Source organism: Pelodiscus sinensis, chromosome 32 (genome assembly GCF_052426305.1).
Source record: "Pelodiscus sinensis isolate ZL-2025 chromosome 32, ASM5242630v1, whole genome shotgun sequence".
Taxonomy (NCBI): domain Eukaryota; kingdom Metazoa; phylum Chordata; order Testudines; family Trionychidae; genus Pelodiscus; species Pelodiscus sinensis.
The window spans coordinates 9,758,067-9,770,718 of NC_143083.1; positions in this window are offsets into that span (position 1 = coordinate 9,758,067).

Consider the following 12,652-nt stretch of genomic DNA (forward strand, 5'->3'; position numbering starts at 1 on the left):
TATGAAAAGGACAAACCACATTTCAGAACAGAAGGGGGTTGCGGGAGGGGGGAGGAGGGAGGTAAATGTCTGTGAGCTAATGATATTAGAGGTGATAATTGGGGAGGCTTTGTAATGGGTAAGATAGCTAGAGTCTTTGTTGAGACCCCCGCGCAGACTGTCGAATTTTAGCATGAATGACAGTTCTTATATGAGCCCGTCTGGCCGTGACTAGTCGCTTCTCTTAGCCCCTTTCTAACTGGCTGCCTCTGATAGGCCTCCGAGGGCTACTTTGAACCCCTTTTCCGCCAGTGAGGGACAGCCACCCTATCCCAATCTATATATTTATTTTCCTATTGGAATGGGCCCCTCATCTGGGTTGGAGCCCCTGGAAACTGCTGAAACAAATGATCACCCTTATTATTGTATCTATAATATATAAAAGAGAATGTTTGTATGTTTGTGCACTAATAACTTGGACACTATGGCCATGTCTACACTGGTGGCTTCTTACCCAAGAACATCTTGCACAAGGCTTCTTGTGCAGGAAGTCTTGCACAAGAACACATCCACACTGCCACGTGCAAGCTGTGCTTTTGTGCAAGAGCATCCATGGCAGTGTGGATGCTGTCTTGCGCAAGAAAGCTCTGCTGGCCATTGTAGCCATAGGGCTTTCTTGCACAAGAAATCCCTGCCGAGCCTCCACACTGCCCTCTTGAGCAAGAGCTCCTGCGCAAGAGAGCTTACACCTGTTAGAAAAGAGCAAAGCTCTTGCGCAAGAATCCCTCTCTTACCACGCCATACTGTAAATTTCCTTGCACAAGAGCAGGCGGGCAGTGTGGATGCTCTGTGGGTTCTTGTGCAAGAAACCACGAGTGTAGACACAGCCTATAAGAGCTACCACAACCAAACTTTGCATGGGATAACCTTCCATCCAGGAGAAGGTTTTAAGGTACTGTGGGAGGGAACAGATGAGAGAGCGATGCCTCTCCCCGGGGTGTCACAGAGCTTGGCAGTGCGGGGAGAAGTGGCTTCCAGGGGGAAGCGGTGGGGACAATCACTCACTAAGGCCAGAAGAGGGACAAAGAACCGGAGGGCGGGCTTAGGCGCCGCTCCCTTCCTCCTCCTTCCCCTCAGGCTTCTCACCTCAGTTATATCAACTTTCCCGAGCAATGCTGGGTAACTCCAGCTAGTTGCTAATACAAGAGACTGGAGCAGACAGAGGGAAGAAAACAGATTACAGGGAGCCGTGGTACAAGTAGCAATCACAGAGCATCACAGGCTTAGCCGTGGTTGAGTTTTTTGGAGGTGTCATAGGAGAGGGAGTTGTGAAGAGTTCTGAATAGTTCATGTTCTTGTGTATTAATGGGGTCCTACTAAATGTGGGGTTTTACACAGGGACAGATTTTTGCCAGGATCGGGTGGCGCAGGAGCAGCTGGAAACATATGTTCCCTGCCCAGAAAAAAACCAAACCTGAGCCCTGTGCTTTCAAACAGCAAAGCGCCGTTTTGTGAACCTGAAGCTCCCAGATCTGGCAGCTCCCGGTTTACTGAGCGGAAAGAAACAGGAGAAATGAGCTTGCCACGCTGAGCCGCGGACTTGGAGTTCGTTACTGGAAGGGAAAATCAACGCCGTCGCCTAAAAACTATGTCACGAAGAAATTCAATCGAGTGAAACATCTGGATTCCTGTGCCGCAGAGGAGCAGCTGCCAGGGCTGGAGAAGAACTCTGTAAATGACAATCCCATTTATTAACCAAGAGCTGAGGATGGTGGTGGTGGGGGGGAGAGGGTGTATTGCAGTGAAGCAACATATTTGGGGCCCCCTTTTGAGAGCCCAAATTCTCCTGTGGTTTAGCCCCCTCCCTCCCTTCAAATAGGCCCTCTTGTTTTACAAAACAGCAGGCCAGGGACGCCAAGAGAAGAGCGCATCCAAGTGCAGTCACAGGGCGCGTGCAAACAATGCTGTGAACTGCAGAGAAAAGTCAGTTCCCAACTTTGGCTCCTTCCGTAGATCCAGCTAGCGCTCGAGGTGGCCAGACAAGGGCTGCTTTGGTGGATGTTGAAAGAGACGCCTTCAATCTTATTGAACCATGACATCAGGGGGGTGCTCTCCAAATGGCCGCATGCGGGGAGATGCGTTTGCAGGGCTCCCCCATCATGATTTTCTAGACCTCTGTCATATCCCCCTTTAGCTGAAAAGTCCCAATCTTATGAGGGCCGATCTTTTTGAAACTTCCTGTCAGACAGATCGGATAGGGAGGCTGCATCTGGTGGGACTCACCCCTCGTATGAGGGGATTGGTGGAATATGAGGTGAGGGAGTATGGACTAGTGGTTGCAGCACAAGGGGAGGGATCAGACATTCTAGAGCAGTGTTTCTCAACCAGTGCTATGAATCCCCTTAGGGGTACTCAAGAGAAGTCTGGGCGGTTCATCAACACAACTGAAATTTGGAGAAAACTGAATTTTTTTTTAGGTTTTACAGCGCTTTATTATTTTTGTACTTTTTACACCCAAAAATGTCATGGCCCGCCAGGCTATGATGAAGTTGTTTAAACAAATGCGTTGCGATGACTCTTTTGATAACATTGACTTTTTGACTACTACTTATAATCACCTAAAATCTATCTTTTGTAAACAGTAAATGTATCCTCGTGTTTCTCCTCATCAGTGAGTTTGACTGAAGTGTTTGGTAAATCTGCTCAGGTCACGAAGGCTGGTGTACGCCCAGTTTCCATTGATGAAGTTGCAAACGCGCATTGCTCAAGAAAGATCCTTGAGCCGTGCAAGATGGTACATTCCTGAAGTACAAGGCTGGGCGCTGGGGTGGATTTGGCCAGAGTCTACCTCTGTATGGTCACATTCATGCAATCTACGCAGGAGTGTGGCTCCACAGGCAATTGTACTGAGTGTTAGCAGCACCTGGAGGGGTTTGCTTCTTGTCACCAGTAAAGCTTTGAGACCCCCCAACCCAGAATAGAGTTAGAACATAAGAACATAAGAACGGCCGTACTGGGTCAGACCAAAGGTCCTTCTAGCCCAGTATCCTGTCTGCCCACAGTGGCCAGCATCAGGTGCCCCAGAGAGGGTGAACCAAAGACAATGATCAAGCAATTTGTCTCCTGCCATCTCTCTCCAGCCTCTGACAAACAGAGGCCAAGGACACCATTTCTATCCCCTGGCTAATAGCCTTTTATGGACCTAACCTCCATGAAATTATCTAGCTTCTCTTTAAAACATTAAAAAGTTAAGGGAGCACAGTTTGCAGCCACCGGGATCTCATCGCATTGGCTCCTGTTACCTCTCAGAGAACAACCAAGTGGGCTGGGACAAGGGAGTTTGCATCGATCCTGAGTTTCAAACATCCCATAAAACAACCATCCTGGGATATGGAACCCGCAGCAGCCTTGGCTGGAGGGGTTTTGTAAATGCTGCAGAATCTTAACACGTGTTCCTGCTACTGGAAGGCCAGGGCTGCAGGGGCAAAGGGCTAAGCAATTTCTTCCAGGTCGGAAGAAGGCTTCACAGAGACCTTATCCAGAGAGAGAAGAAGGAAGTGTGGAACTGATGACTGTGCTGCGTATCAGGGATCACACCACCGTGCTGGGCAAAACCTCGCAGAGGGGAACAGGTGGTGGAAAGTAATTCTGAGGAAAATTGGCACAAAACGTCCCTGCCTTCTGGGAGATGGAAGCAGCCGTCAGATGAAAAGTAGCCTCGTGTTGGGTCTAGACCTGCTTGAATATTTTGGAATGGACACTTTTTGGGGGAGGGGTGAACAGGGCCAATTCGGCATCATTGAGTTTTCATGAATTTGTGGAGGCCTCATGCAATTTGTTCGGTTGTTTAAGAACTCCCTCCCCGCCCCTCCAAAAAAACCATATTGCTTCAATGTTTTCAAATTAAAGATTTTGATTTTCTTTTGCTATTTTTTTTAAATTTAAATTGTAAATCTTTAAAAATTCACCCAAAATTTCTTTTCAGTTCAGCTCATTTTTTTGTAATTGACAGTGAACTGAAAACATCTATTATTTGCACAGTTCTAGTTGTGACCCGCCAACCAGGCAGACTCCAGGATTTCTCTGGGGAATCCAATCCTTGATCCCACAGCACTTGGGGGATACTTATTCATAGACCTAGACCCTCTGTCCCAGGAGATAGGGGGTCCACCCCATTTCACCCAATGAAATCAGTAGGCAGCAGATTTGAGACAAACATAAAGAAGTTTTTCATACAACATACCATCAACCTGTGGAACTCATTGCTAGGGGATATTGTGAAAGCCAAAAGCATAACTGAGTTAAAAAGAGAATGAGATATGCTCCTAAAGGACACGTCCATCAATGGCTGTTAGCCAAGGTGAACAGGGAGGCAGAGTTTCCCTAAAACTCTGACTGCCCAACATTAGGAGTGGATGATGGGATGATGAAATGGTTGCTGCTCGTTGGAAGCACCATCAAGTTAGGGGGCCAGGCCCTCCTTAATGTTGAAAGAGATTGGTAGGGGAGCCACTGGGCCCAGAACTTAGCCATGGTCCAACACCAAGGAACACCCATAAGGCTCCCTCCCAGTCACCTACTCTCTTGTCCAAGTTTTGCAATCTGATGAGACAAGGTAATAACAAAAGGTACTTACTATGCCACCCATCTGCCCGGGCAGGTGCCTCTGCTCGAGTTCTCTCCTGCAATACAACCGGCTTGTCAGGTGCCCTGTCTCTGTATTTTGGTTCCCAATTTCTTTTCTCAAGGGCGCCATTTGACAGGACTCTTGCCCCACCTCTAGTTTCGTACCTGAGGTTTGCTCCCAGCGCGCACCATAGCTCAGCGGGGCCGACAGCCACTGCAGGCCTGAGGGAAAAGTGTGTGTGTGTGGGGGGGGGGGGGGACTGGCCTCAGGCAGAAGGGGTGAGGCTGGGGGGGCAGTTAGCCCTCAGCGCTGCCCGGAGCATGCCACTCCCCCCGTTCAACACTCAAAGCCGCACAGAGCGCCCTAGGAGGAAGCCCCTTGGTGAACAGACAGAAGCTTGGTATGTTTAGCACCACTGATGCGACTGAGGGAAAAAACCAAACCAAGAGGCCTCCAAGATTCACCACAGGTTTGGCTAACCCAGAAAGCCGACGCCTACCCCGCGAAACAGGCGGCGGCACCTGTTGAATGACGGAGACACTCGCCCTTCCGTTGCATCAGCGCTGCTGGCAGAGAAGCATCTCAGGCAATCCATGGCACCCGCAGCTGGTTAAATGCCAAAACAAGGCGGACCTGCCAGCGCTGGCACCGAATCTCTATGGTGCAAGAGAGGAGGAAAATCCAGCCAAACATCACAGGCGAAAGAAAAACGAGCTGTCTCTGGCCTGAGGGAGACAGCAACTCTACGCTCATTTGTGCTTTCGAATGTTCTACTCACACCTCTTTGGGGCAGGGCTTGGTCGATTTCGTTGGCCTCGGTGTTTAAGGATGGAAAGGCCATCATGAATGTCCAGTCTCAGTGCTACAAAAGTCTAGTGTTTAAAGCCGGGGTGGGGAACCTTAATCCTTGCCTGGATCTGGCCCAGGGCTCCCCCAGCCTCAGCCTGTGCTGATGCTCCAGCCACCCTCCAGCGTCTCACTTGTGTGCCCCCCCAACTGATGTTTCTCTGGGTCAGCAGCCAGCTCCCAACCCCCAAAAAGTTCCCCACCCCAGGTTTAAAAAAAGCTTTAAATCAGGCTAGGACAAATTCTGAGGTTATTTTGAAAAATGTTGTGATTTTTTTTCCAGCCAAACTCTGGTAGACTTTTTATTTATTGTCATGGCTTATAGAGTTCAAGGTATTTTGTGGTTTTTTTCCTGCAACCGTCAAGGCTAAAATCTTACTTTGTATTTAAATGACAGCTCTCACTCTCAGTTAGTCACATGCTGGTAGGAACTGGGGTTTTAAGAAAAGCACCACATGTCCAGAGACCGACAAAATTGCAAGCATTGGCAATACAACAGCCCAACCTCCCGCATAATGCAGGCTGACAGTTTCATGTAGGGATTCCCACATTAAGCCCAGCAATTTATGGTGGAGCAAGAGCCCTGAAAAAGCCGTCCCGTCTGATTGTAACGACTTAATGTGATGGTCCCTCTGCCCCGGCTCCACCATCTCCAAGGGCTAATTACAATCACCTTGCACATCATTTGACTTTTTCTGCCTTCAGCTTCCAACCGTAGGAGCTTCGCCTGTTAGCTTATAGCACCTTCTAGTGTCCGATAGTTTTTGGTGTACTCGTTTTTCTTTATCACCTAGGAGAGCGCCTGGGATCAAGATGGAACGAACAGGCCGGCTTTCAAAAGTGACTTCAGCAGGAGAATTGGAGGCTTAGCACGTGCTGAAAAGCGAGGCCCAATGACAAGTTAACATCCTTGCCAAATAAACCTGTCATCAAGAAAAATGTCCCTGAAAGGAAAAAGGCAGTGAAGGAAGGCCGCAGTGATCAAAACTCTCAGCACATGATTAAAAGAAGGACTCCAGCTGATGTCTTTGGGCAAGGTTCTGTAGGCTGAGAAACCTGAAACAAAATGGTTCTGCCGGCCAGCTCGGGTCAGTCTGGTCTACAGAGCAAGAACAACTTTGGCTGTTAAGACACATCCTCATACAAGACGGCTACGTCTAGACTGGCATGATTTTCCACAAATGCTTTTAACGGAAAAGTTTTCCATTAAAAGCACTTGCGGAAAAGAGCGTCTAGATTGGCACGGACGCTTTTCCGCAAAAGCACTTTTTGCGGAAAAGTGTCCGTGCCAATCTAGACGTGGTTTCGCGCAAGAAAGCCCCGATTGCCATTTTCGCCATGGGGCCTTTTTTGCACAAAATACCACGTTGTCTACACTGGCCCTCTTGCGCAAAAGCATTTCCGCAAGAAACACTGATTTCAGACAGTAGGAAGTCAGTGTTCTTGCGGAAAATCAAGCAGCCAGTGTAGACAGCTGGCAAGTTTTTCTGCAAAAGCAGCTGCTTTTGCAGAAAAACTTGCTAGTCTAGACGCAGCTGCCAAGTGCTGAGTATTCAGTAGTAATTATGAGTGAATGGCTCCCCTCTTTCTCATTGCATAGACAGTAGGGGGGAGGGCTGACACATCTCCATTTAAACAGCTTTTGGATGGAAAATTGGGGTGGTTTTTTTTTCCAACTTAATGAAAGTCTTCACAAGTAGAGTCCGTGTTCCACACATCATCATCTTGATTTTTCACTTAAAAACAGAATGCCAGGAAATAGAAATATTTTTATTTACACACGCTGCTGCAATGCCTCATGGGAAATATAGTCTGGTTGCCCCATGTCCCCATTCCCCAGCTGGGCTCCCCTACTGGACTACAGCTCCCATAATGCAGCGCCTTCCCTCTTCAAGACTGGACACTTGCAGTCCAACGGGAAAATGTAGTCCAACCAGTGAGCCTGGTCTATAGAACAGAATGGAAGCATGTGGCCATCCAACTACAATTCCCATGAGGCACCAGGGCAGCACTCCCAAATCAAAATATTGGGGTATTCACATTTTCACTGAAAAAAAAAATCAAAATTTTCTGCAGCTCATCGCCTCCTTCCATTTTTCCTCACCAGTTCAATTCTCGTGGTAGAGCTCAGTGCAGGCCTAGGACCCTGCGGTTACAGCTCCTGCCAGCTCCTTATGCAGTGATGAGAAAGGCCAAGCCCCCAGCCCTGCTGTCTCTGGCTCCTAATTGGAAGGAGACAGGGAAGGCGTGGTATGTCTGTGGGGGGGCGGATCCAGATTTTGGCTCCACCCCTTTCCTTATCTGCAGAGTCTCTTGCTCCTCCAATAGCCACATGGGCAGTGGGGTCCGTGAGCCCTGACAGCACAGAGGTAGCTGTGGAGTAGAGGCCTCCCCCCTGTGGGGCAGCCCTCATGGCCTATCAAGGGGGCTGCAGTCTGAGCCGTACTGTCTGAGCCTCTCACATCCACTCTGGTTTCTTCCAGTTGTGCGTGTCAGATTTTCCAGGCAGCCTTTTCCAATTTGATCATTAAAAATCACATCTCCTCCCCGCCCCCCCCCCCCCGCCCTGTTTTTGACACAGGCTGGCAGGGAGAGCACGGCCTTTTTCTGCTTCAGGCACGCACACACACAGCCCAAAGATTTATGAGCCTCTGAAGATGGTTCATAAAATATTTACAAAGTGTAACTTCACATGTGAATGATGGACTCCCCCACACGCCGGCCGCTGCTGTCAGGAAGCTGGGTGGCAAGCGGGGATGTGTAAACAGACCTTTTTTCCATTCTCCCAAAATGCTATAAATCTGCCGGCCCTACCGCTTTTCTTATTTTTCATCTAAAATTTATCCCCCCCCACCTCCCGGCCCAGGAGCCCAGATTAGCTGCAAAGTGGGGGGTGGATCAGTTTCCTTTGTTTAGACTGGGCTTTTCGCAGCAGGCCCCAAAGAGTCTTATCTACCCTTGCTCCAAGCCCTGGCTATTTTTAGATCAGCAGTAAATTACATCACCTTTGCAGGAAAGAGTTAGACCTTGTCTTTGCTAGACATTGTTTTTCTGGCATAGTTACACTGGAAACACCTAGTGGTGATGGCATAGGTGCATTTTATACCAGCACAAAAGTACTTCCGACAGCCTAGTTGACACCAGTTCCCCAAGGGTATGTCTAGACTACATGCCTCTGGCCTCTGATTAGGCTACACGGCATAGGAAAATGAAGCGGCGATTTAAATAATCGCCGCTTCATTTAAATTTAAATGGCTGCCGTGCTGAGCCGATCAGCTGTTTGTCGGCTCAGCGCGGTAGTCTGGACGCTCCGCGGTCGACATCAAAGGCATTTGTCGACCTCCCAGGTATGCCTCCTGGGATGAGGTTTCCTATGCCGGGTAGCCTAATCTACATGCCTCTGTCGCCAGAGGCATGTAGTCTAGATGTACCCCAAGAGACATAGGTTATGTCTACACTTCCGATGCTAAAGCCGCCCGGCTTCAGTGATGTAGTACATCCACCTTCCTGAAAGGTGGTGGAAAAATTCTTCTGTCGACAGCTCCGGTGACTTAAGTCAGTTGGGCTACGTCTCGACTGCAAGCCTTTTTCGAAAAAGAGCGTCTAGACTACAACCAGTACTTTCGAAAAAGCACGCCGCTTTTTCAAAAGAGCGCACCCAGGCAGTCTGGATGCTCTCTTTCAAAAAAAAAAAAAAGCACAGTTTGCATTACACAACGCTGATCATTTTCAGGAATAATGGCATTGCGCAAGAGGGTTTTTCTTGCGCAAGAAGGGGCAGTGTAGATGCTCCTGCTGGCGCAAGAGCTTCTTCTGCAAAAATGGCAATAGGTATGTAAATGAGGCTCAGCGATATTCCACGCTTAGCCTCATTTGCATATTTCTGGCACAACAACCCGCCAGTGTAGACGTAGCCCCAGTGTGGTCACAACTGGGATGAAAAAGAGGACTCCTACTGGTTTTATTCCCATCATTTGAGAAGGAGGTGTTACTATGTCCAGTTCTGGCCTCCCATTACAGAAAGGATGTGGACGCAGTGGAGCAAGTCCAGTGGAGGGGGCTGGAACACGACAGGAGGCAAGACTGAGGGATTTGGGCTTATTTAGTCTACAGCCGTAGTCACCAACCCGTCGATTGTGAGGCATTCGGGGCCCCCCCATTTTCCCCCACCCTCAAGAAGCCCCACTGCCTACCTCCAGCGACAATGGAGGTAGCGCCGGATTCCTGCAGCGTGGGGTCACATTAGTGAAGCTTGGGAGGGGGGTTGGAGGAGGGTTTTTTTTTCTTTTGCATCTCATCTGTGTGGCCCCAACTGACTTTTCTGTGGGTCAGTGACCCCTGACTCAAAACAGGTTCCCCGCCTCTCTCATACATAAAGACAATGCTGAAACTTTGTGTTTGACATATTTTATTTAAAAATGAAGCCTGGCCAGCAAACCCCCAATTGGGGCCAAGCCCCCATCTAGCCACAGAATAATAACACTCCTGTACCACCCGCAACCCCAAATCTGAGCTTATCATACACTGGAACCCCCTGTCCTGAGCCTCTCACATCCCCAATCTCCTGCCCCCTCACATCCTCAGTCTTCTGCCACAGCACTTCTGCACCATCCACACACCACAAATCTGTGTCCTGAGCCCGTCATACTCCCAACCTCCCTGCCCTGAGCCCCTCACGTACCCCAACCCAAAGTCCTGCACCCTCACATCCACAAGCCTGTGGCTTGCTCAGTATCTCAACCCGCCACCTGACCCAACACTCCTCAGCCTGGAGCCTCCTCCCCAGGCCAGCATCCCCTTCTCCACCTCCTCCTGCATCCAAATCCCCTCTCAGAGCTTGCACCTCTCACCCCTTCCCACACCCAAATCCCTCATTCCCACCCCAGAGCCTGCACCTCCTGTCTCAACCCAGCGAGGGTATGGCTAGACTGAAGGAGTATTTTCTGGGATCCCACAGGTATCCCAGAAAAACTCTTCTGCATCCAGGGAGGTGTTTGTTCTTCCGCTTTTTTTAGCGGAAGAGCAAACACGCTTTTTTGGCAACCCCTGTATTCCTTGTTCCATGAGGAATAAGGGGGCTTCCAAAAGAAGGTGATTTTTTCTGACATTTGGCCAAGTCTAGACAGGCCAAATGTTGGAAAAACCTCGTTCTGCAGAATAATAATAATAAAGCAGCCGCAGTGTGGCCATACACTGAGGCTCTGTCTAGACTGGCAAGTTTTTCCGGAAAATCAGCAGCTTTTCCGGAAAAACATGCCAGCTGTCTACACTGGCCACTTGAATTTCCGGAAAAGCACTGACGATCTCATGTAAAATCATCAGTGCTTTTCCGGAAAAACTATGCTGCTTCTGTTCGGGCAAAAGTCTTTTTCCGAAAGACTTTTGCCCAAAAGGGCCAATGTAGACAGCACAGTACTGTTTTCCGCAAAAAAGCCCTGATCGCGAAAATGGCGATCGGGGCTTTTTTTTTTTGCAGAAAACCGCATCTAGATTGGCCATGGATGCTTTTCCGCAAAAGCACTTTTTGCAGAAAAGCATCCTGCCAATCTAGACGCGCTTTTCCGAAAATGCTTTTAATGGAAAACTTCCGTTAAAAGCATTTTCGGAAATTCATGCCAGTGTAGACGTAGCCTGAGAGTGTATAACGGCCAGGGATAGCAAGTGATGGAGAGGAGTAGAACAGAGGGGGCGGGGCTTCAAGAAAGGGGTGGAGTCTTGGGGGAAAGATGAGGTAGATCTTGGCTTGTTCTGACATTTAAAAAGTGATCTTGGGCGTAAAAAGGTTGGAGACCACTGGTTTACAGAATTGAAGAGTGAGGGAGGATTTGAGAGCAGCCTTCGACTACCTGTAGGGGTGTCCAAAGAGGATGGAGAGAGGCCATTCTCAGTGGGGACAGATGACAGAATGAAGAGCAATGGTCTCAAGTTGCAGTGGAGGAGCTCTAGGTTGGATATTAGGAAAAACTATTTCCCTAGGAGGGTGGTGAAGCACTGGGATGGGTTCCCTAGGGAGGGGGTGGAATCTCCGCTCCTAGAGGTTTTTAAGTTCCGTCTTGACAAAGCCCTGGCTGGGCTGATTGAGTTGGGGTTGGTTCTGCTTTGGGCAGGGGCTTAGACTCAATGACCTCTTGAGGTCTCTTCCAACCCAAGGATTCTACGTTGGCAGAACTCATGTCGCCGAGGCAGCGCCCACGCTCGGCCGCTAAGCGGGCACTGGCCATGCAATGTAGATGCGACCGTAGTCATTTAGCAGAGGCTCGTGCTTTAGAAACAGCCAGCTCAGGTTAGGTCCCCAGAGATGCCACAAAGGGGGTCGTCGTTACAGGGAGAGGAATAAAAAGGACTTGCCCCCATAATCCTGTTTTGGAGAAGACCAGTCCCAGGCAGCGGATGAAGTCCATGCTCTGTGTGAAGGCTTGTGCAGCAGACAAAGGCCTTCTGGTGGTTGGCGAAAGAGGTGCAGAGTCAATGGCTTACTTCTGAGCGCTTTCCAGGCTGTTTCCAGGCACGAGGGGGAAATGCACCCAAAGAGAGGCCAAGGCGCTATTGGAACCTTCTCAGTAGGGCTGACGTGATGCACGGAAATTGGGCTGGTCCTAACTGTGGTGGTAGGTCACACCCAGCAGAGTAGAGACATACATTACTCTGAACGCCTGTTCTTAACTTAGTGCTGGTTACCAGGGGCACGTGGCTTGTTAGGGGCGAGTGGAAACAGGTCATCACAATGCCCGCGACTGTAACGGTGATCTGGGAAGGGAAAGTGTTAGGAGGAACAACCACGGCCTTGAAAAGGGGAGGGGCCAGTGTTCCCTGTAAGCCGAGCACTTGGGTGGCTACCCAGGAGAGAGTCAAATGCCGCCCAGCGGATTAGCAGAGCGCCCACAGCATGTGTTCCTACTGGTGGTGCACATCTGCACATGCCTCAGTGCACATAACAAAATGTATTCCACACACACGACAAAATTAGAGGGAGTATTGAGGAGGGTGCTGTTTTTTTGGCTCTGAATGATCAGGCACATCCACCTCTGGCTCTCCTGCACCTTGGGCAGTTGTTTCCCCCAGTGCAAAATATTATTGATTGGGGAGCATTTTACTGCCACACTCGCACTTGCTTTGCTGAGGTGTAAATGACGGCGCAGGGCGTAGAGTGACCGAGATTCAGAGGCGTGCTTGGGATTGTCCAATGTCCACAAGGCGACA